Source organism: Aulostomus chinensis, chromosome 20 (genome assembly GCF_037954235.1).
Source record: "Aulostomus chinensis isolate RoL2024-O1b breed Wild chromosome 20, RoL_Achi_v1.0, whole genome shotgun sequence".
In the NCBI taxonomy this organism is placed as follows: Eukaryota; Metazoa; Chordata; class Actinopteri; order Syngnathiformes; family Aulostomidae; genus Aulostomus; species Aulostomus chinensis.
Genome location: NC_141339.1, coordinates 5,784,527 through 5,805,831, shown reverse-complemented (window position 1 = coordinate 5,805,831; position 21,305 = coordinate 5,784,527). Strand labels below are relative to the sequence as shown.

General features: G+C 47.4%; 14 non-coding genes across 14 annotated transcripts; 7 read left to right on the top strand and 7 right to left on the bottom strand.

Moving 5' to 3' along the window:
- Nucleotides 1-1,842: 1,842 nt before the first annotated feature.
- trnav-aac (transfer RNA valine (anticodon AAC)) lies at nucleotides 1,843-1,915 on the bottom strand. Its single transcript has one exon. It is a non-coding gene; the product is annotated as a tRNA-Val (tRNA).
- A 120-nt stretch (nucleotides 1,916-2,035) lies between these two features.
- Nucleotides 2,036-2,107, top strand: trnad-guc (transfer RNA aspartic acid (anticodon GUC)). Its single transcript has one exon. It is a non-coding gene; the product is annotated as a tRNA-Asp (tRNA).
- Nucleotides 2,108-4,634: 2,527 nt separating this feature from the next.
- Nucleotides 4,635-4,707, bottom strand: trnav-aac (transfer RNA valine (anticodon AAC)). The gene has a single exon. It is a non-coding gene; the product is annotated as a tRNA-Val (tRNA).
- Nucleotides 4,708-4,827: 120 nt separating this feature from the next.
- Nucleotides 4,828-4,899, top strand: trnad-guc (transfer RNA aspartic acid (anticodon GUC)). Its single transcript has one exon. It is a non-coding gene; the product is annotated as a tRNA-Asp (tRNA).
- Nucleotides 4,900-7,462: 2,563 nt separating this feature from the next.
- trnav-aac (transfer RNA valine (anticodon AAC)) lies at nucleotides 7,463-7,535 on the bottom strand. Its single transcript has one exon. It is a non-coding gene; the product is annotated as a tRNA-Val (tRNA).
- A 120-nt stretch (nucleotides 7,536-7,655) lies between these two features.
- On the top strand, nucleotides 7,656-7,727 carry trnad-guc (transfer RNA aspartic acid (anticodon GUC)). The gene has a single exon. It is a non-coding gene; the product is annotated as a tRNA-Asp (tRNA).
- A 2,564-nt stretch (nucleotides 7,728-10,291) lies between these two features.
- trnav-aac (transfer RNA valine (anticodon AAC)) lies at nucleotides 10,292-10,364 on the bottom strand. Its single transcript has one exon. It is a non-coding gene; the product is annotated as a tRNA-Val (tRNA).
- A 120-nt stretch (nucleotides 10,365-10,484) lies between these two features.
- On the top strand, nucleotides 10,485-10,556 carry trnad-guc (transfer RNA aspartic acid (anticodon GUC)). Its single transcript has one exon. It is a non-coding gene; the product is annotated as a tRNA-Asp (tRNA).
- Nucleotides 10,557-13,120: 2,564 nt separating this feature from the next.
- Nucleotides 13,121-13,193, bottom strand: trnav-aac (transfer RNA valine (anticodon AAC)). The gene has a single exon. It is a non-coding gene; the product is annotated as a tRNA-Val (tRNA).
- Nucleotides 13,194-13,313: 120 nt separating this feature from the next.
- Nucleotides 13,314-13,385, top strand: trnad-guc (transfer RNA aspartic acid (anticodon GUC)). Its single transcript has one exon. It is a non-coding gene; the product is annotated as a tRNA-Asp (tRNA).
- Nucleotides 13,386-15,945: 2,560 nt separating this feature from the next.
- On the bottom strand, nucleotides 15,946-16,018 carry trnav-aac (transfer RNA valine (anticodon AAC)). The gene has a single exon. It is a non-coding gene; the product is annotated as a tRNA-Val (tRNA).
- Nucleotides 16,019-16,138: 120 nt separating this feature from the next.
- Nucleotides 16,139-16,210, top strand: trnad-guc (transfer RNA aspartic acid (anticodon GUC)). The gene has a single exon. It is a non-coding gene; the product is annotated as a tRNA-Asp (tRNA).
- Nucleotides 16,211-18,772: 2,562 nt separating this feature from the next.
- On the bottom strand, nucleotides 18,773-18,845 carry trnav-aac (transfer RNA valine (anticodon AAC)). The gene has a single exon. It is a non-coding gene; the product is annotated as a tRNA-Val (tRNA).
- Nucleotides 18,846-18,965: 120 nt separating this feature from the next.
- Nucleotides 18,966-19,037, top strand: trnad-guc (transfer RNA aspartic acid (anticodon GUC)). Its single transcript has one exon. It is a non-coding gene; the product is annotated as a tRNA-Asp (tRNA).
- Nucleotides 19,038-21,305: the final 2,268 nt, after the last annotated feature.

The window sequence follows — 21,305 nt, the reverse complement described above, 5'->3', positions numbered from 1 at the left end:
ACTACTGATGGATGTGTCTATCCCATTTGAACTGCAACAGTGAGAATCAGTCGGTTGTATCATCTACTTCTGCAGATTGGTCAATTGAAGTTTCTGGAATCTCACCAAAACATGAGATCATCCTATGAGCTAGCATTTGACAGAACCAACATGGTCTGACAGAGCAGCAGTTATCAATCCTAGAACTTAGGGCAGATTAAAAAAAAAAAATATATATATATTTTCCACTCTACATATTTGCTGTCGCTTGGTTTTCAAGGCTTAAGTTGCTCACTGATGTCCTGGCTACTGGGAAATATAATGTATTGTTTAGTTTTTAGCATGCTCTATCACTTTACCTTTATCAGTGTATGATGATGCTCTTACACCAGAAACAAATATGTTCAAGTTGATTTATTATTCAATGCGTAGGCCATGGCTCCTAAAATTAGCAGTGAAGGGGAGTACTTATAGTCAGTAGTACCTATAACCCTCCCTAAACCCACGATCAGAGCTCAGAGATCAAAGTCAGTTATTACATTGTCAGTGCCCAAAGTTCCCAAGGGACGACACTCGTTCAAATAAACATGAAACGTGCAAAAAACTGCCACCAGCTATCAGTTGCTCTGTCCTCTCCCCAGCAGCAGAAGCCACGCACAGTTCACGGGCCCCTTTACGCAGTGATCATCCCAACATGTGTTAAAGTTCCACAGTGCATTTCATTATGTCTTGAATTCTGGGAGCTTAGAATTCTGATGATCACAAAGTCCACACCATGTATAAGACGACGGAAACAGATCGCCGCAAACTTGCCAAAATGATCAATTTCGATTTGTTTGACTTTGGAGATGACTTTAAAACGTCTAACATGCATCTAGAGTATGACGAAGATCTCCCCAAGCCGGGTAATAGTAGGTAGGAGTGAAGCAAACTCATAAGCTTCTGAAAATACTCACTATAATAGCAGCTCTTCAAGTGGTGGATGGAGACTGGCAACCGCCCCCTTTGTGCTTGCCGAAGGAAAAGTGCTCCAAGGGCAATGACCGAACCGAGCAGGATTCTGCAAAACCTGATGAACGGTCATGCAGAAACAGGAGTCACGTCTTCCAGAAGAGGGATGTTTCCAAACCCTCTTGGTCCCTTGGCTGGTTCTCCCGATGGGACGAAACCCATTTGATACGAGGCTGTTTGCCTTCCCACGCAGCGTCAGCAATCAAACAGCGCTCCCCGAGAAAGGTTGGACTCTCTTTTTTTGCCCAGGGTGACAACCACTCTTGTGGTGTCCTCCCCACGGAGTCAGCGCATTGACTCCTTGCCAATACGTATCACAGGGCAGGGTAATGGGAAAGTTGGCCTCTTTGCAGTTACCACGAAGAGGTGTGTTCTGCTCTGTCTTTCCCCACCTTCCACCTTCACACCCATCTCTCCTGTCACCTGCCTTTGCCCATTTCTCCTCCCTTTGAGTGATGTCATGGGACTTGGCACTGACTCGCGGTCATCCCTACTAGGGTGGCGCAAAAGCATCCGCCACTTATAGGTGAATGTCGATAAAGGCTTTTTCCTCACGTATAACTGCAATCTTGGGAGGACAGGCTGAGACTCTGAAACATAGAAGTTAGCAAAATGAGACCCCACAAAACTGATATGCACTTCACTCTCAAGGCCAATTGTAAACTTTGCAGAGAAACGTGAAACACCGCCCTCAAGCTTTTCATGGTGTTTTTTTTTGCCTTGCTACTTGGCGAGCATCCCTTTGTTTACCCCCACTTCAATATCTCCTTGACATTTGCTCGCCGTTTTCTTCAGACAGTGAAAGTCGGCAAGTTTGACCAATAATTTTGTGCAAACATGACAGAGGGAAGGTGTTTCCACCCGGTTTCGAACCGGGGACCTTTTGCGTGTTAGGCAAACGTGATTACCACTACACTATGGAAACTGCAAAGACTAGGAAAATGTCCACATCGCTGGGTCGCTAGGCCTGTTTTTGCTCCCATTCTCCCGAAGCCGGCGTTTTACTTTTTTATTCAGGTGTGCCGCGGCGCCCTGGACATTGAGGTCCTCGTTAGTATAGTGGACAGTATCTCCGCCTGTCACGCGGAAGACCGGGGTTTGATTCCCCGACGGGGAGTAGGCAGTGGGCAGGCTGCTATTCGGTCAAGAGTAACACAAACCCAAGTCCAGTGCTGCTACTGACCACTTGTGCCTGACGCTTACAAATCCTTTCATTACTATCCTCTATCAAATGTGTCCTCGTCTTGTGCAGACTGTTAAGTGGATTCTGTGTTTTGTCCGCTCCACTTGGACAATTTGGATCTCTGTCCTTTTTCTGGCGCAAACAAGTAAAACACCGCTGTTTCTCCCCACGGAGTCAGCAGGACTAACGCCGCCAAAGCTAGCCAGCTTCACCTACAGCTAGCCCAGCCGGGGCAGGAGGCTGGCACCGTGGCAGCAGCTGGCCAGCTTCACCTACAGCAAGCCAAGCCGGGTCTAACGTCATGCGGGGTGTTTTGGACAACTAAATGGTGAGGATACTGTCTAATAACAGGCTGCCGTGCCAATCTTTAAATACCGTAATAATAATGGAAGATTTGTGTGATTTGTTGAGGGGATCCAATTTGGCGGCTGCAGGATTGGGTTTCTCCTTTTCACAGACGATGTGGTCCTGCTGGCTTTAGCAGGCCGTGACCTTCAGCTCTCGCTGGTTTGCAGCCGATTGGGAAGCATCCAGGATGAGAATCAGCACCTCCAAGTCCGAGCCCATGGTCCACACCTGGATAAGGGTAGGATGCCATCCCAGGTCCCATTTCAAGCTCACTACTGATGGATGTGTCTATCCCATTTGAACTGCAACAGTGAGAATCAGTCGGTTGTATCATCTACTTCTGCAGATTGGTCAATTGAAGTTTCTGGAATCTCACCAAAACATGAGATCATCCTATGAGCTAGCATTTGACAGAACCAACATGGTCTGACAGAGCAGCAGTTATCAATCCTAGAACTTAGGGCAGATTAAAAAAAAAATATATATATATATTTTCCACTCTACATATTTGCTGTCGCTTGGTTTTCAAGGCTTAAGTTGCTCACTGATGTCCTGGCTACTGGGAAATATAATGTATTGTTTAGTTTTTAGCATGCTCTATCACTTTACCTTTATCAGTGTATGATGATGCTCTTACACCAGAAACAAATATGTTCAAGTTGATTTATTATTCAATGCGTAGGCCATGGCTCCTAAAATTAGCAGTGAAGGGGAGTACTTATAGTCAGTAGTACCTATAACCCTCCCTAAACCCACGATCAGAGCTCAGAGATCAAAGTCAGTTATTACATTGTCAGTGCCCAAAGTTCCCAAGGGACGACACTCGTTCAAATAAACATGAAACGTGCAAAAAACTGCCACCAGCTATCAGTTGCTCTGTCCTCTCCCCAGCAGCAGAAGCCACGCACAGTTCACGGGCCCCTTTACGCAGTGATCATCCCAACATGTGTTAAAGTTCCACAGTGCATTTCATTATGTCTTGAATTCTGGGAGCTTAGAATTCTGATGATCACAAAGTCCACACCATGTATAAGACGACGGAAACAGATCGCCGCAAACTTGCCAAAATGATCAATTTCGATTTGTTTGACTTTGGAGATGACTTTAAAACGTCTAACATGCATCTAGAGTATGACGAAGATCTCCCCAAGCCGGGTAATAGTAGGTAGGAGTGAAGCAAACTCATAAGCTTCTGAAAATACTCACTATAATAGCAGCTCTTCAAGTGGTGGATGGAGACTGGCAACCGCCCCCTTTGTGCTTGCCGAAGGAAAAGTGCTCCAAGGGCAATGACCGAACCGAGCAGGATTCTGCAAAACCTGATGAACGGTCATGCAGAAACAGGAGTCACGTCTTCCAGAAGAGGGATGTTTCCAAACCCTCTTGGTCCCTTGGCTGGTTCTCCCGATGGGACGAAACCCATTTGATACGAGGCTGTTTGCCTTCCCACGCAGCGTCAGCAATCAAACAGCGCTCCCCGAGAAAGGTTGGACTCTCTTTTTTTGCCCAGGGTGACAACCACTCTTGTGGTGTCCTCCCCACGGAGTCAGCGCATTGACTCCTTGCCAATACGTATCACAGGGCAGGGTAATGGGAAAGTTGGCCTCTTTGCAGTTACCACGAAGAGGTGTGTTCTGCTCTGTCTTTCCCCACCTTCCACCTTCACACCCATCTCTCCTGTCACCTGCCTTTGCCCATTTCTCCTCCCTTTGAGTGATGTCATGGGACTTGGCACTGACTCGCGGTCATCCCTACTAGGGTGGCGCAAAAGCATCCGCCACTTATAGGTGAATGTCGATAAAGGCTTTTTCCTCACGTATAACTGCAATCTTGGGAGGACAGGCTGAGACTCTGAAACATAGAAGTTAGCAAAATGAGACCCCACAAAACTGATATGCACTTCACTCTCAAGGCCAATTGTAAACTTTGCAGAGAAACGTGAAACACCGCCCTCAAGCTTTTCATGGTGTTTTTTTTTGCCTTGCTACTTGGCGAGCATCCCTTTGTTTACCCCCACTTCAATATCTCCTTGACATTTGCTCGCCGTTTTCTTCAGACAGTGAAAGTCGGCAAGTTTGACCAATAATTTTGTGCAAACATGACAGAGGGAAGGTGTTTCCACCCGGTTTCGAACCGGGGACCTTTTGCGTGTTAGGCAAACGTGATTACCACTACACTATGGAAACTGCAAAGACCAGGAAAATGTCCACATCGCTGGGTCGCTAGGCCTGTTTTTGCTCCCATTCTCCCGAAGCCGGCGTTTTACTTTTTTATTCAGCTGTGCCGCGGCGCCCTGGACATTGAGGTCCTCGTTAGTATAGTGGACAGTATCTCCGCCTGTCACGCGGAAGACCGGGGTTCGATTCCCCGACGGGGAGTAGGCAGTGGGCAGGCTGCTATTCGGTCAAGAGTAACACAAACCCAAGTCCAGTGCTGCTACTGACCACTTGTGCCTGACGCTTACAAATCCTTTCATTACTATCCTCTATCAAATGTGTCCTCGTCTTGTGCAGACTGTTAAGTGGATTCTGTGTTTTGTCCGCTCCACTTGGACAATTTGGATCTCTGTCCTTTTTCTGGCGCAAACAAGTAAAACACCGCTGTTTCTCCCCACGGAGTCAGCAGGACTAACGCCGCCAAAGCTAGCCAGCTTCACCTACAGCTAGCCCAGCCGGGGCAGGAGGCTGGCACCGTGGCAGCAGCTGGCCAGCTTCACCTACAGCAAGCCAAGCCGGGTCTAACGTCATGCGGGGTGTTTTGGACAACTAAATGGTGAGGATACTGTCTAATAACAGGCTGCCGTGCCAATCTTTAAATACCGTAATAATAATGGAAGATTTGTGTGATTTGTTGAGGGGATCCAATTTGGCGGCTGCAGGATTGGGTTTCTCCTTTTCACAGACGATGTGGTCCTGCTGGCTTTAGCAGGCCGTGACCTTCAGCTCTCGCTGGTTTGCAGCCGATTGGGAAGCATCCAGGATGAGAATCAGCACCTCCAAGTCCGAGCCCATGGTCCACACCTGGATAAGGGTAGGATGCCATCCCAGGTCCCATTTCAAGCTCACTACTGATGGATGTGTCTATCCCATTTGAACTGCAACAGTGAGAATCAGTCGGTTGTATCATCTACTTCTGCAGATTGGTCAATTGAAGTTTCTGGAATCTCACCAAAACATGAGATCATCCTATGAGCTAGCCTGGCACCTTCAGGTAGCAATAAACCAACCTTCAATTTGACAGAACCAACATGGTCTGACAGAGCAGCAGTTATCAATCCTAGAACTTAGGGCAGATTAAAAAAAAAATATATATATATATATTTTCCACTCTACATATTTGCTGTCGCTTGGTTTTCAAGGCTTAAGTTGCTCACTGATGTCCTGGCTACTGGGAAATATAATGTATTGTTTAGTTTTTAGCATGCTCTATCACTTTACCTTTATCAGTGTATGATGATGCTCTTACACCAGAAACAAATATGTTCAAGTTGATTTATTATTCAATGCGTAGGCCATGGCTCCTAAAATTAGCAGTGAAGGGGAGTACTTATAGTCAGTAGTACCTATAACCCTCCCTAAACCCACGATCAGAGCTCAGAGATCAAAGTCAGTTATTACATTGTCAGTGCCCAAAGTTCCCAAGGGACGACACTCGTTCAAATAAACATGAAACGTGCAAAAAACTGCCACCAGCTATCAGTTGCTCTGTCCTCTCCCCAGCAGCAGAAGCCACGCACAGTTCACGGGCCCCTTTACGCAGTGATCATCCCAACATGTGTTAAAGTTCCACAGTGCATTTCATTATGTCTTGAATTCTGGGAGCTTAGAATTCTGATGATCACAAAGTCCACACCATGTATAAGACGACGGAAACAGATCGCCGCAAACTTGCCAAAATGATCAATTTCGATTTGTTTGACTTTGGAGATGACTTTAAAACGTCTAACATGCATCTAGAGTATGACGAAGATCTCCCCAAGCCGGGTAATAGTAGGTAGGAGTGAAGCAAACTCATAAGCTTCTGAAAATACTCACTATAATAGCAGCTCTTCAAGTGGTGGATGGAGACTGGCAACCGCCCCCTTTGTGCTTGCCGAAGGAAAAGTGCTCCAAGGGCAATGACCGAACCGAGCAGGATTCTGCAAAACCTGATGAACGGTCATGCAGAAACAGGAGTCACGTCTTCCAGAAGAGGGATGTTTCCAAACCCTCTTGGTCCCTTGGCTGGTTCTCCCGATGGGACGAAACCCATTTGATACGAGGCTGTTTGCCTTCCCACGCAGCGTCAGCAATCAAACAGCGCTCCCCGAGAAAGGTTGGACTCTCTTTTTTTGCCCAGGGTGACAACCACTCTTGTGGTGTCCTCCCCACGGAGTCAGCGCATTGACTCCTTGCCAATACGTATCACAGGGCAGGGTAATGGGAAAGTTGGCCTCTTTGCAGTTACCACGAAGAGGTGTGTTCTGCTCTGTCTTTCCCCACCTTCCACCTTCACACCCATCTCTCCTGTCACCTGCCTTTGCCCATTTCTCCTCCCTTTGAGTGATGTCATGGGACTTGGCACTGACTCGCGGTCATCCCTACTAGGGTGGCGCAAAAGCATCCGCCACTTATAGGTGAATGTCGATAAAGGCTTTTTCCTCACGTATAACTGCAATCTTGGGAGGACAGGCTGAGACTCTGAAACATAGAAGTTAGCAAAATGAGACCCCACAAAACTGATATGCACTTCACTCTCAAGGCCAATTGTAAACTTTGCAGAGAAACGTGAAACACCGCCCTCAAGCTTTTCATGGTGTTTTTTTTTGCCTTGCTACTTGGCGAGCATCCCTTTGTTTACCCCCACTTCAATATCTCCTTGACATTTGCTCGCCGTTTTCTTCAGACAGTGAAAGTCGGCAAGTTTGACCAATAATTTTGTGCAAACATGACAGAGGGAAGGTGTTTCCACCCGGTTTCGAACCGGGGACCTTTTGCGTGTTAGGCAAACGTGATTACCACTACACTATGGAAACTGCAAAGACCAGGAAAATGTCCACATCGCTGGGTCGCTAGGCCTGTTTTTGCTCCCATTCTCCCGAAGCCGGCGTTTTACTTTTTTATTCAGCTGTGCCGCGGCGCCCTGGACATTGAGGTCCTCGTTAGTATAGTGGACAGTATCTCCGCCTGTCACGCGGAAGACCGGGGTTCGATTCCCCGACGGGGAGTAGGCAGTGGGCAGGCTGCTATTCGGTCAAGAGTAACACAAACCCAAGTCCAGTGCTGCTACTGACCACTTGTGCCTGACGCTTACAAATCCTTTCATTACTATCCTCTATCAAATGTGTCCTCGTCTTGTGCAGACTGTTAAGTGGATTCTGTGTTTTGTCCGCTCCACTTGGACAATTTGGATCTCTGTCCTTTTTCTGGCGCAAACAAGTAAAACACCGCTGTTTCTCCCCACGGAGTCAGCAGGACTAACGCCGCCAAAGCTAGCCAGCTTCACCTACAGCTAGCCCAGCCGGGGCAGGAGGCTGGCACCGTGGCAGCAGCTGGCCAGCTTCACCTACAGCAAGCCAAGCCGGGTCTAACGTCATGCGGGGTGTTTTGGACAACTAAATGGTGAGGATACTGTCTAATAACAGGCTGCCGTGCCAATCTTTAAATACCGTAATAATAATGGAAGATTTGTGTGATTTGTTGAGGGGATCCAATTTGGCGGCTGCAGGATTGGGTTTCTCCTTTTCACAGACGATGTGGTCCTGCTGGCTTTAGCAGGCCGTGACCTTCAGCTCTCGCTGGTTTGCAGCCGATTGGGAAGCATCCAGGATGAGAATCAGCACCTCCAAGTCCGAGCCCATGGTCCACACCTGGATAAGGGTAGGATGCCATCCCAGGTCCCATTTCAAGCTCACTACTGATGGATGTGTCTATCCCATTTGAACTGCAACAGTGAGAATCAGTCGGTTGTATCATCTACTTCTGCAGATTGGTCAATTGAAGTTTCTGGAATCTCACCAAAACATGAGATCATCCTATGAGCTAGCCTGGCACCTTCAGGTAGCAATAAACCAACCTTCAATTTGACAGAACCAACATGGTCTGACAGAGCAGCAGTTATCAATCCTAGAACTTAGGGCAGATTAAAAAAAAATATATATATATATATATTTTCCACTCTACATATTTGCTGTCGCTTGGTTTTCAAGGCTTAAGTTGCTCACTGATGTCCTGGCTACTGGGAAATATAATGTATTGTTTAGTTTTTAGCATGCTCTATCACTTTACCTTTATCAGTGTATGATGATGCTCTTACACCAGAAACAAATATGTTCAAGTTGATTTATTATTCAATGCGTAGGCCATGGCTCCTAAAATTAGCAGTGAAGGGGAGTACTTATAGTCAGTAGTACCTATAACCCTCCCTAAACCCACGATCAGAGCTCAGAGATCAAAGTCAGTTATTACATTGTCAGTGCCCAAAGTTCCCAAGGGACGACACTCGTTCAAATAAACATGAAACGTGCAAAAAACTGCCACCAGCTATCAGTTGCTCTGTCCTCTCCCCAGCAGCAGAAGCCACGCACAGTTCACGGGCCCCTTTACGCAGTGATCATCCCAACATGTGTTAAAGTTCCACAGTGCATTTCATTATGTCTTGAATTCTGGGAGCTTAGAATTCTGATGATCACAAAGTCCACACCATGTATAAGACGACGGAAACAGATCGCCGCAAACTTGCCAAAATGATCAATTTCGATTTGTTTGACTTTGGAGATGACTTTAAAACGTCTAACATGCATCTAGAGTATGACGAAGATCTCCCCAAGCCGGGTAATAGTAGGTAGGAGTGAAGCAAACTCATAAGCTTCTGAAAATACTCACTATAATAGCAGCTCTTCAAGTGGTGGATGGAGACTGGCAACCGCCCCCTTTGTGCTTGCCGAAGGAAAAGTGCTCCAAGGGCAATGACCGAACCGAGCAGGATTCTGCAAAACCTGATGAACGGTCATGCAGAAACAGGAGTCACGTCTTCCAGAAGAGGGATGTTTCCAAACCCTCTTGGTCCCTTGGCTGGTTCTCCCGATGGGACGAAACCCATTTGATACGAGGCTGTTTGCCTTCCCACGCAGCGTCAGCAATCAAACAGCGCTCCCCGAGAAAGGTTGGACTCTCTTTTTTTGCCCAGGGTGACAACCACTCTTGTGGTGTCCTCCCCACGGAGTCAGCGCATTGACTCCTTGCCAATACGTATCACAGGGCAGGGTAATGGGAAAGTTGGCCTCTTTGCAGTTACCACGAAGAGGTGTGTTCTGCTCTGTCTTTCCCCACCTTCCACCTTCACACCCATCTCTCCTGTCACCTGCCTTTGCCCATTTCTCCTCCCTTTGAGTGATGTCATGGGACTTGGCACTGACTCGCGGTCATCCCTACTAGGGTGGCGCAAAAGCATCCGCCACTTATAGGTGAATGTCGATAAAGGCTTTTTCCTCACGTATAACTGCAATCTTGGGAGGACAGGCTGAGACTCTGAAACATAGAAGTTAGCAAAATGAGACCCCACAAAACTGATATGCACTTCACTCTCAAGGCCAATTGTAAACTTTGCAGAGAAACGTGAAACACCGCCCTCAAGCTTTTCATGGTGTTTTTTTTTGCCTTGCTACTTGGCGAGCATCCCTTTGTTTACCCCCACTTCAATATCTCCTTGACATTTGCTCGCCGTTTTCTTCAGACAGTGAAAGTCGGCAAGTTTGACCAATAATTTTGTGCAAACGTGACAGAGGGAAGGTGTTTCCACCCGGTTTCGAACCGGGGACCTTTTGCGTGTTAGGCAAACGTGATTACCACTACACTATGGAAACTGCAAAGACCAGGAAAATGTCCACATCGCTGGGTCGCTAGGCCTGTTTTTGCTCCCATTCTCCCGAAGCCGGCGTTTTACTTTTTTATTCAGCTGTGCCGCGGCGCCCTGGACATTGAGGTCCTCGTTAGTATAGTGGACAGTATCTCCGCCTGTCACGCGGAAGACCGGGGTTCGATTCCCCGACGGGGAGTAGGCAGTGGGCAGGCTGCTATTCGGTCAAGAGTAACACAAACCCAAGTCCAGTGCTGCTACTGACCACTTGTGCCTGACGCTTACAAATCCTTTCATTACTATCCTCTATCAAATGTGTCCTCGTCTTGTGCAGACTGTTAAGTGGATTCTGTGTTTTGTCCGCTCCACTTGGACAATTTGGATCTCTGTCCTTTTTCTGGCGCAAACAAGTAAAACACCGCTGTTTCTCCCCACGGAGTCAGCAGGACTAACGCCGCCAAAGCTAGCCAGCTTCACCTACAGCTAGCCCAGCCGGGGCAGGAGGCTGGCACCGTGGCAGCAGCTGGCCAGCTTCACCTACAGCAAGCCAAGCCGGGTCTAACGTCATGCGGGGTGTTTTGGACAACTAAATGGTGAGGATACTGTCTAATAACAGGCTGCCGTGCCAATCTTTAAATACCGTAATAATAATGGAAGATTTGTGTGATTTGTTGAGGGGATCCAATTTGGCGGCTGCAGGATTGGGTTTCTCCTTTTCACAGACGATGTGGTCCTGCTGGCTTTAGCAGGCCGTGACCTTCAGCTCTCGCTGGTTTGCAGCCGATTGGGAAGCATCCAGGATGAGAATCAGCACCTCCAAGTCCGAGCCCATGGTCCACACCTGGATAAGGGTAGGATGCCATCCCAGGTCCCATTTCAAGCTCACTACTGATGGATGTGTCTATCCCATTTGAACTGCAACAGTGAGAATCAGTCGGTTGTATCATCTACTTCTGCAGATTGGTCAATTGAAGTTTCTGGAATCTCACCAAAACATGAGATCATCCTATGAGCTAGCCTGGCACCTTCAGGTAGCAATAAACCAACCTTCAATTTGACAGAACCAACATGGTCTGACAGAGCAGCAGTTATCAATCCTAGAACTTAGGGCAGATTAAAAAAATATATATATATATATATATTTTCCACTCTACATATTTGCTGTCGCTTGGTTTTCAAGGCTTAAGTTGCTCACTGATGTCCTGGCTACTGGGAAATATAATGTATTGTTTAGTTTTTAGCATGCTCTATCACTTTACCTTTATCAGTGTATGATGATGCTCTTACACCAGAAACAAATATGTTCAAGTTGATTTATTATTCAATGCGTAGGCCATGGCTCCTAAAATTAGCAGTGAAGGGGAGTACTTATAGTCAGTAGTACCTATAACCCTCCCTAAACCCACGATCAGAGCTCAGAGATCAAAGTCAGTTATTACATTGTCAGTGCCCAAAGTTCCCAAGGGACGACACTCGTTCAAATAAACATGAAACGTGCAAAAAACTGCCACCAGCTATCAGTTGCTCTGTCCTCTCCCCAGCAGCAGAAGCCACGCACAGTTCACGGGCCCCTTTACGCAGTGATCATCCCAACATGTGTTAAAGTTCCACAGTGCATTTCATTATGTCTTGAATTCTGGGAGCTTAGAATTCTGATGATCACAAAGTCCACCCCATATATAAGACGACGCAAACAGATCGCCGCAAACTTGCCAAAATGATCAATTTCGATTTGTTTGACTTTGGAGATGACTTTAAAACGTCTAACATGCATCTAGAGTATGACGAAGATCTCCCCAAGCCGGGTAATAGTAGGTAGGAGTGAAGCAAACTCATAAGCTTCTGAAAATACTCACTATAATAGCAGCTCTTCAAGTGGTGGATGGAGACTGGCAACCGCCCCCATTGTGCTTGCCGAAGGAAAAGTGCTCCAAGGGCAATGACCGAACCGAGCAGGATTCTGCAAAACCTGATGAACGGTCATGCAGAAACAGGAGTCACGTCTTCCAGAAGAGGGATGTTTCCAAACCCTCTTGGTCCCTTGGCTGGTTCTCCCGATGGGACGAAACCGATTTGATACGAGGCTGTTTGCCTTCCCACGCAGCGTCAGCAATCAAACAGCGCTCCCCGGGAAAGGTTGGACTCTCTTTTTTTGCCCAGGGTGACAACCACTCTTGTGGTGTCCTCCCCACGGAGTCAGCGCATTGACTCCTTGCCAATACGTATCACAGGGCAGGGTAATGGGAAAGTTGGCCTCTTTGCAGTTACCACGAAGAGGTGTGTTCTGCTCTGTCTTTCCCCACCTTCCACCTTCACACCCATCTCTCCTGTCACCTGCCTTTGCCCATTTCTCCTCCCTTTGAGTGATGTCATGGGACTTGGCACTGACTCGCGGTCATCCCTACTAGGGTGGCGCAAAAGCATCCGCCACTTATAGGTGAATGTCGATAAAGGCTTTTTCCTCACGTATAACTGCAATCTTGGGAGGACAGGCTGAGACTCTGAAACATAGAAGTTAGCAAAATGAGACCCCACAAAACTGATATGCACTTCACTCTCAAGGCCAATTGTAAACTTTGCAGAGAAACGTGAAACACCGCCCTCAAGCTTTTCATGGTGTTTTTTTTTGCCTTGCTACTTGGCGAGCATCCCTTTGTTTACCCCCACTTCAATATCTCCTTGACATTTGCTCGCCGTTTTCTTCAGACAGTGAAAGTCGGCAAGTTTGACCAATAATTTTGTGCAAACATGACAGAGGGAAGGTGTTTCCACCCGGTTTCGAACCGGGGACCTTTTGCGTGTTAGGCAAACGTGATTACCACTACACTATGGAAACTTCAAAGACTAGGAAAATGTCCACATCGCTGGGTCGCTAGGCCTGTTTTTGCTCCCATTCTCCCGAAGCCGGCGTTTTACTTTTTTATTCAGCTGTGCCGCGGCGCCCTGGACATTGAGGTCCTCGTTAGTATAGTGGACAGTATCTCCGCCTGTCACGCGGAAGACCGGGGTTCGATTCCCCGACGGGGAGTAGGCAGTGGGCAGGCTGCTATTCGGTCAAGAGTAACACAAACCCAAGTCCAGTGCTGCTACTGACCACTTGTGCCTGACGCTTACAAATCCTTTCATTACTATCCTCTATCAAATGTGTCCTCGTCTTGTGCAGACTGTTAAGTGGATTCTGTGTTTTGTCCGCTCCACTTGGACAATTTGGATCTCTGTCCTTTTTCTGGCGCAAACAAGTAAAACACCGCTGTTTCTCCCCACGGAGTCAGCAGGACTAACGCCGCCAAAGCTAGCCAGCTTCACCTACAGCTAGCCCAGCCGGGGCAGGAGGCTGGCACCGTGGCAGCAGCTGGCCAGCTTCACCTACAGCAAGCCAAGCCGGGTCTAACGTCATGCGGGGTGTTTTGGACAACTAAATGGTGAGGATACTGTCTAATAACAGGCTGCCGTGCCAATCTTTAAATACCGTAATAATAATGGAAGATTTGTGTGATTTGTTGAGGGGATCCAATTTGGCGGCTGCAGGATTGGGTTTCTCCTTTTCACAGACGATGTGGTCCTGCTGGCTTTAGCAGGCCGTGACCTTCAGCTCTCGCTGGTTTGCAGCCGATTGGGAAGCATCCAGGATGAGAATCAGCACCTCCAAGTCCGAGCCCATGGTCCACACCTGGATAAGGGTAGGATGCCATCCCAGGTCCCATTTCAAGCTCACTACTGATGGATGTGTCTATCCCATTTGAACTGCAACAGTGAGAATCAGTCGGTTGTATCATCTACTTCTGCAGATTGGTCAATTGAAGTTTCTGGAATCTCACCAAAACATGAGATCATCCTATGAGCTAGCCTGGCACCTTCAGGTAGCAATAAACCAACCTTCAATTTGACAGAACCAACATGGTCTGACAGAGCAGCAGTTATCAATCCTAGAACTTAGGGCAGATTAAAAAAAAAAATATATATATATTTTCCACTCTACATATTTGCTGTCGCTTGGTTTTCAAGGCTTAAGTTGCTCACTGATGTCCTGGCTACTGGGAAATATAATGTATTGTTTAGTTTTTAGCATGCTCTATCACTTTACCTTTATCAGTGTATGATGATGCTCTTACACCAGAAACAAATATGTTCAAGTTGATTTATTATTCAATGCGTAGGCCATGGCTCCTAAAATTAGCAGTGAAGGGGAGTACTTATAGTCAGTAGTACCTATAACCCTCCCTAAACCCACGATCAGAGCTCAGAGATCAAAGTCAGTTATTACATTGTCAGTGCCCAAAGTTCCCAAGGGACGACACTCGTTCAAATAAACATGAAACGTGCAAAAAACTGCCACCAGCTATCAGTTGCTCTGTCCTCTCCCCAGCAGCAGAAGCCACGCACAGTTCACGGGCCCCTTTACGCAGTGATCATCCCAACATGTGTTAAAGTTCCACAGTGCATTTCATTATGTCTTGAATTCTGGGAGCTTAGAATTCTGATGATCACAAAGTCCACCCCATATATAAGACGACGCAAACAGATCGCCGCAAACTTGCCAAAATGATCAATTTCGATTTGTTTGACTTTGGAGATGACTTTAAAACGTCTAACATGCATCTAGAGTATGACGAAGATCTCCCCAAGCCGGGTAATAGTAGGTAGGAGTGAAGCAAACTCATAAGCTTCTGAAAATACTCACTATAATAGCAGCTCTTCAAGTGGTGGATGGAGACTGGCAACCGCCCCCTTTGTGCTTGCCGAAGGAAAAGTGCTCCAAGGGCAATGACCGAACCGAGCAGGATTCTGCAAAACCTGATGAACGGTCATGCAGAAACAGGAGTCACGTCTTCCAGAAGAGGGATGTTTCCAAACCCTCTTGGTCCCTTGGCTGGTTCTCCCGATGGGACGAAACCGATTTGATACGAGGCTGTTTGCCTTCCCACGCAGCGTCAGCAATCAAACAGCGCTCCCCGGGAAAGGTTGGACTCTCTTTTTTTGCCCAGGGTGACAACCACTCTTGTGGTGTCCTCCCCACGGAGTCAGCGCATTGACTCCTTGCCAATACGTATCACAGGGCAGGGTAATGGGAAAGTTGGCCTCTTTGCAGTTACCACGAAGAGGTGTGTTCTGCTCTGTCTTTCCCCACCTTCCACCTTCACACCCATCTCTCCTGTCACCTGCCTTTGCCCATTTCTCCTCCCTTTGAGTGATGTCATGGGACTTGGCACTGACTCGCGGTCATCCCTACTAGGGTGGCGCAAAAGCATCCGCCACTTATAGGTGAATGTCGATAAAGGCTTTTTCCTCACGTATAACTGCAATCTTGGGAGGACAGGCTGAGACTCTGAAACATAGAAGTTAGCAAAATGAGACCCCACAAAACTGATATGCACTTCACTCTCAAGGCCAATTGTAAACTTTGCAGAGAAACGTGAAACACCGCCCTCAAGCTTTTCATGGTGTTTTTTTTTGCCTTGCTACTTGGCGAGCATCCCTTTGTTTACCCCCACTTCAATATCTCCTTGACATTTGCTCGCCGTTTTCTTCAGACAGTGAAAGTCGGCAAGTTTGACCAATAATTTTGTGCAAACATGACAGAGGGAAGGTGTTTCCACCCGGTTTCGAACCGGGGACCTTTTGCGTGTTAGGCAAACGTGATTACCACTACACTATGGAAACTTCAAAGACTAGGAAAATGTCCACATCGCTGGGTCGCTAGGCCTGTTTTTGCTCCCATTCTCCCGAAGCCGGCGTTTTACTTTTTTATTCAGCTGTGCCGCGGCGCCCTGGACATTGAGGTCCTCGTTAGTATAGTGGACAGTATCTCCGCCTGTCACGCGGAAGACCGGGGTTCGATTCCCCGACGGGGAGTAGGCAGTGGGCAGGCTGCTATTCGGTCAAGAGTAACACAAACCCAAGTCCAGTGCTGCTACTGACCACTTGTGCCTGACGCTTACAAATCCTTTCATTACTATCCTCTATCAAATGTGTCCTCGTCTTGTGCAGACTGTTAAGTGGATTCTGTGTTTTGTCCGCTCCACTTGGACAATTTGGATCTCTGTCCTTTTTCTGGCGCAAACAAGTAAAACACCGCTGTTTCTCCCCACGGAGTCAGCAGGACTAACGCCGCCAAAGCTAGCCAGCTTCACCTACAGCTAGCCCAGCCGGGGCAGGAGGCTGGCACCGTGGCAGCAGCTGGCCAGCTTCACCTACAGCAAGCCAAGCCGGGTCTAACGTCATGCGGGGTGTTTTGGACAACTAAATGGTGAGGATACTGTCTAATAACAGGCTGCCGTACCAATCTTTAAATACCGTAATAATAATGGAAGATTTGTGTGATTTGTTGAGGGGATCCAATTTGGCGGCTGCAGGATTGGGTTTCTCCTTTTCACAGACGATGTGGTCCTGCTGGCTTTAGCAGGCCGTGACCTTCAGCTCTCGCTGGTTTGCAGCCGATTGGGAAGCATCCAGGATGAGAATCAGCACCTCCAAGTCCGAGCCCATGGTCCACACCTGGATAAGGGTAGGATGCCATCCCAGGTCCCATTTCAAGCTCACTACTGATGGATGTGTCTATCCCATTTGAACTGCAACAGTGAGAATCAGTCGGTTGTATCATCTACTTCTGCAGATTGGTCAATTGAAGTTTCTGGAATCTCACCAAAACATGAGATCATCCTATGAGCTAGCCTGGCACCTTCAGGTAGCAATAAACCAACCTTCAATTTGACAGAACCAACATGGTCTGACAGAGCAGCAGTTATCAATCCTAGAACTTAGGGCAGATTAAAAAAAAAATATATATATATATTTTCCACTCTACATATTTGCTGTCGCTTGGTTTTCAAGGCTTAAGTTGCTCACTGATGTCCTGGCTACTGGGAAATATAATGTATTGTTTAGTTTTTAGCATGCTCTATCACTTTACCTTTATCAGTGTATGATGATGCTCTTACACCAGAAACAAATATGTTCAAGTTGATTTATTATTCAATGCGTAGGCCATGGCTCCTAAAATTAGCAGTGAAGGGGAGTACTTATAGTCAGTAGTACCTATAACCCTCCCTAAACCCACGATCAGAGCTCAGAGATCAAAGTCAGTTATTACATTGTCAGTGCCCAAAGTTCCCAAGGGACGACACTCGTTCAAATAAACATGAAACGTGCAAAAAACTGCCACCAGCTATCAGTTGCTCTGTCCTCTCCCCAGCAGCAGAAGCCACGCACAGTTCACGGGCCCCTTTACGCAGTGATCATCCCAACATGTGTTAAAGTTCCACAGTGCATTTCATTATGTCTTGAATTCTGGGAGCTTAGAATTCTGATGATCACAAAGTCCACACCATGTATAAGACGACGCAAACAGATCGCCGCAAACTTGCCAAAATGATCAATTTCGATTTGTTTGACTTTGGAGATGACTTTAAAACGTCTAACATGCATCAAGAGTATGACGAAGATCTCCCCAAGCCGGGTAATAGTAGGTAGGAGTGAAGCAAACTCATAAGCTTCTGAAAATACTCACTATAATAGCAGCTCTTCAAGTGGTGGATGGACACTGGCAACCGCCCCCTTTGTGCTTGCCGAAGGAAAAGTGCTCCAAGGGCAATGACCGAACCGAGCAGGATTCTGCAAAACCTGATGAACGGTCATGCAGAAACAGGAGTCACGTCTTCCAGAAGAGGGATGTTTCCAAACCCTCTTGGTCCCTTGGCTGGTTCTCCCGATGGGACGAAACCCATTTGATACGAGGCTGTTTGCCTTCCCACGCAGCGTCAGCAATCAAACAGCGCTCCCCGAGAAAGGTTGGACTCTCTTTTTTTGCCCAGGGTGACAACCACTCTTGTGGTGTCCTCCCCACGGAGTCAGCGCATTGACTCCTTGCCAATACGTATCACAGGGCAGGGTAATGGGAAAGTTGGCCTCTTTGCAGTTACCACGAAGAGGTGTGTTCTGCTCTGTCTTTCCCCACCTTCCACCTTCACACCCATCTCTCCTGTCACCTGCCTTTGCCCATTTCTCCTCCCTTTGAGTGATGTCATGGGACTTGGCACTGACTCGCGGTCATCCCTACTAGGGTGGCGCAAAAGCATCCGCCACTTATAGGTGAATGTCGATAAAGGCTTTTTCCTCACGTATAACTGCAATCTTGGGAGGACAGGCTGAGACTCTGAAACATAGAAGTTAGCAAAATGAGACCCCACAAAACTGATATGCACTTCACTCTCAAGGCCAATTGTAAACTTTGCAGAGAAACGTGAAACACCGCCCTCAAGCTTTTCATGGTGTTTTTTTTTTGCCTTGCTACTTGGCGAGCATCCCTTTGTTTACCCCCACTTCAATATCTCCTTGACATTTGCTCGCCGTTTTCTTCAGACAGTGAAAGTCGGCAAGTTTGACCAATAATTTTGTGCAAACATGACAGAGGGAAGGTGTTTCCACCCGGTTTCGAACCGGGGACCTTTTGCGTGTTAGGCAAACGTGATTACCACTACACTATGGAAACTGCAAAGACTAGGAAAATGTCCACATCGCTGGGTCGCTAGGCCTGTTTTTGCTCCCATTCTCCCGAAGCCGGCGTTTTACTTTTTTATTCAGGTGTGCCGCGGCGCCCTGGACATTGAGGTCCTCGTTAGTATAGTGGACAGTATCTCCGCCTGTCACGCGGAAGACCGGGGTTCGATTCCCCGACGGGGAGTAGGCAGTGGGCAGGCTGCTATTCGGTCAAGAGTAACACAAACCCAAGTCCAGTGCTGCTACTGACCACTTGTGCCTGACGCTTACAAATCCTTTCATTACTATCCTCTATCAAATGTGTCCTCGTCTTGTGCAGACTGTTAAGTGGATTCTGTGTTTTGTCCGCTCCACTTGGACAATTTGGATCTCTGTCCTTTTTCTGGCGCAAACAAGTAAAACACCGCTGTTTCTCCCCACGGAGTCAGCAGGACTAACGCCGCCAAAGCTAGCCAGCTTCACCTACAGCTAGCCCAGCCGGGGCAGGAGGCTGGCACCGTGGCAGCAGCTGGCCAGCTTCACCTACAGCAAGCCAAGCCGGGTCTAACGTCATGCGGGGTGTTTTGGACAACTAAATGGTGAGGATACTGTCTAATAACAGGCTGCCGTGCCAATCTTTAAATACCGTAATAATAATGGAAGATTTGTGTGATTTGTTGAGGGGATCCAATTTGGCGGCTGCAGGATTGGGTTTCTCCTTTTCACAGACGATGTGGTCCTGCTGGCTTTAGCAGGCCGTGACCTTCAGCTCTCGCTGGTTTGCAGCCGATTGGGAAGCATCCAGGATGAGAATCAGCACCTCCAAGTCCGAGCCCATGGTCCACACCTGGATAAGGGTAGGATGCCATCCCAGGTCCCATTTCAAGCTCACTACTGATGGATGTGTCTATCCCATTTGAACTGCAACAGTGAGAATCAGTCGGTTGTATCATCTACTTCTGCAGATTGGTCAATTGAAGTTTCTGGAATCTCACCAAAACATGAGATCATCCTATGAGCTAGCCTGGCACCTTCAGGTAGCAATAAACCAACCTTCAATTTGACAGAACCAACATGGTCTGACAGAGCAGCAGTTATCAATCCTAGAACTTAGGGCAGATTAAAAAAAAAATATATATATATATTTTCCACTCTACATATTTGCTGTCGCTTGGTTTTCAAGGCTTAAGTTGCTCACTGATGTCCTGGCTACTGGGAAATATAATGTATTGTTTAGTTTTTAGCATGCTCTATCACTTTACCTTTATCAGTGTATGATGATGCTCTTACACCAGAAACAAATATGTTCAAGTTGATTTATTATTCAATGCGTAGGCCATGGCTCCTAAAATTAGCAGTGAAGGGGAGTACTTATAGTCAGTAGTACCTATAACCCTCCCTAAACCCACGATCAGAGCTCAGAGATCAAAGTCAGTTATTACATTGTCAGTGCCCAAAGTTCCCAAGGGACGACACTCGTTCAAATAAACATGAAACGTGCAAAAAACTGCCACCAGCTATCAGTTGCTCTGTCCTCTCCCCAGCAGCAGAAGCCACGCACAGTTCACGGGCCCCTTTACGCAGTGATCATCCCAACATGTGTTAAAGTTCCACAGTGCATTTCATTATGTCTTGAATTCTGGGAGCTTAGAATTCTGATGATCACAAAGTCCACACCATGTATAAGACGACGCAAACAGATCGCCGCAAACTTGCCAAAATGATCAATTTCGATTTGTTTGACTTTGGAGATGACTTTAAAACGTCTAACATGCATCAAGAGTATGACGAAGATCTCCCCAAGCCGGGTAATAGTAGGTAGGAGTGAAGCAAACTCATAAGCTTCTGAAAATACTCACTATAATAGCAGCTCTTCAAGTGGTGGATGGACACTGGCAACCGCCCCCTTTGTGCTTGCCGAAGGAAAAGTGCTCCAAGGGCAATGACCGAACCGAGCAGGATTCTGCAAAACCTGATGAACGGTCATGCAGAAACAGGAGTCACGTCTTCCAGAAGAGGGATGTTTCCAAACCCTCTTGGTCCCTTGGCTGGTTCTCCCGATGGGACGAAACCCATTTGATACGAGGCTGTTTGCCTTCCCACGCAGCGTCAGCAATCAAACAGCGCTCCCCGAGAAAGGTTGGACTCTCTTTTTTTGCCCAGGGTGACAACCACTCTTGTGGTGTCCTCCCCACGGAGTCAGCGCATTGACTCCTTGCCAATACGTATCACAGGGCAGGGTAATGGGAAAGTTGGCCTCTTTGCAGTTACCACGAAGAGGTGTGTTCTGCTCTGTCTTTCCCCACCTTCCACCTTCACACCCATCTCTCCTGTCACCTGCCTTTGCCCATTTCTCCTCCCTTTGAGTGATGTCATGGGACTTGGCACTGACTCGCGGTCATCCCTACTAGGGTGGCGCAAAAGCATCCGCCACTTATAGGTGAATGTCGATAAAGGCTTTTTCCTCACGTAT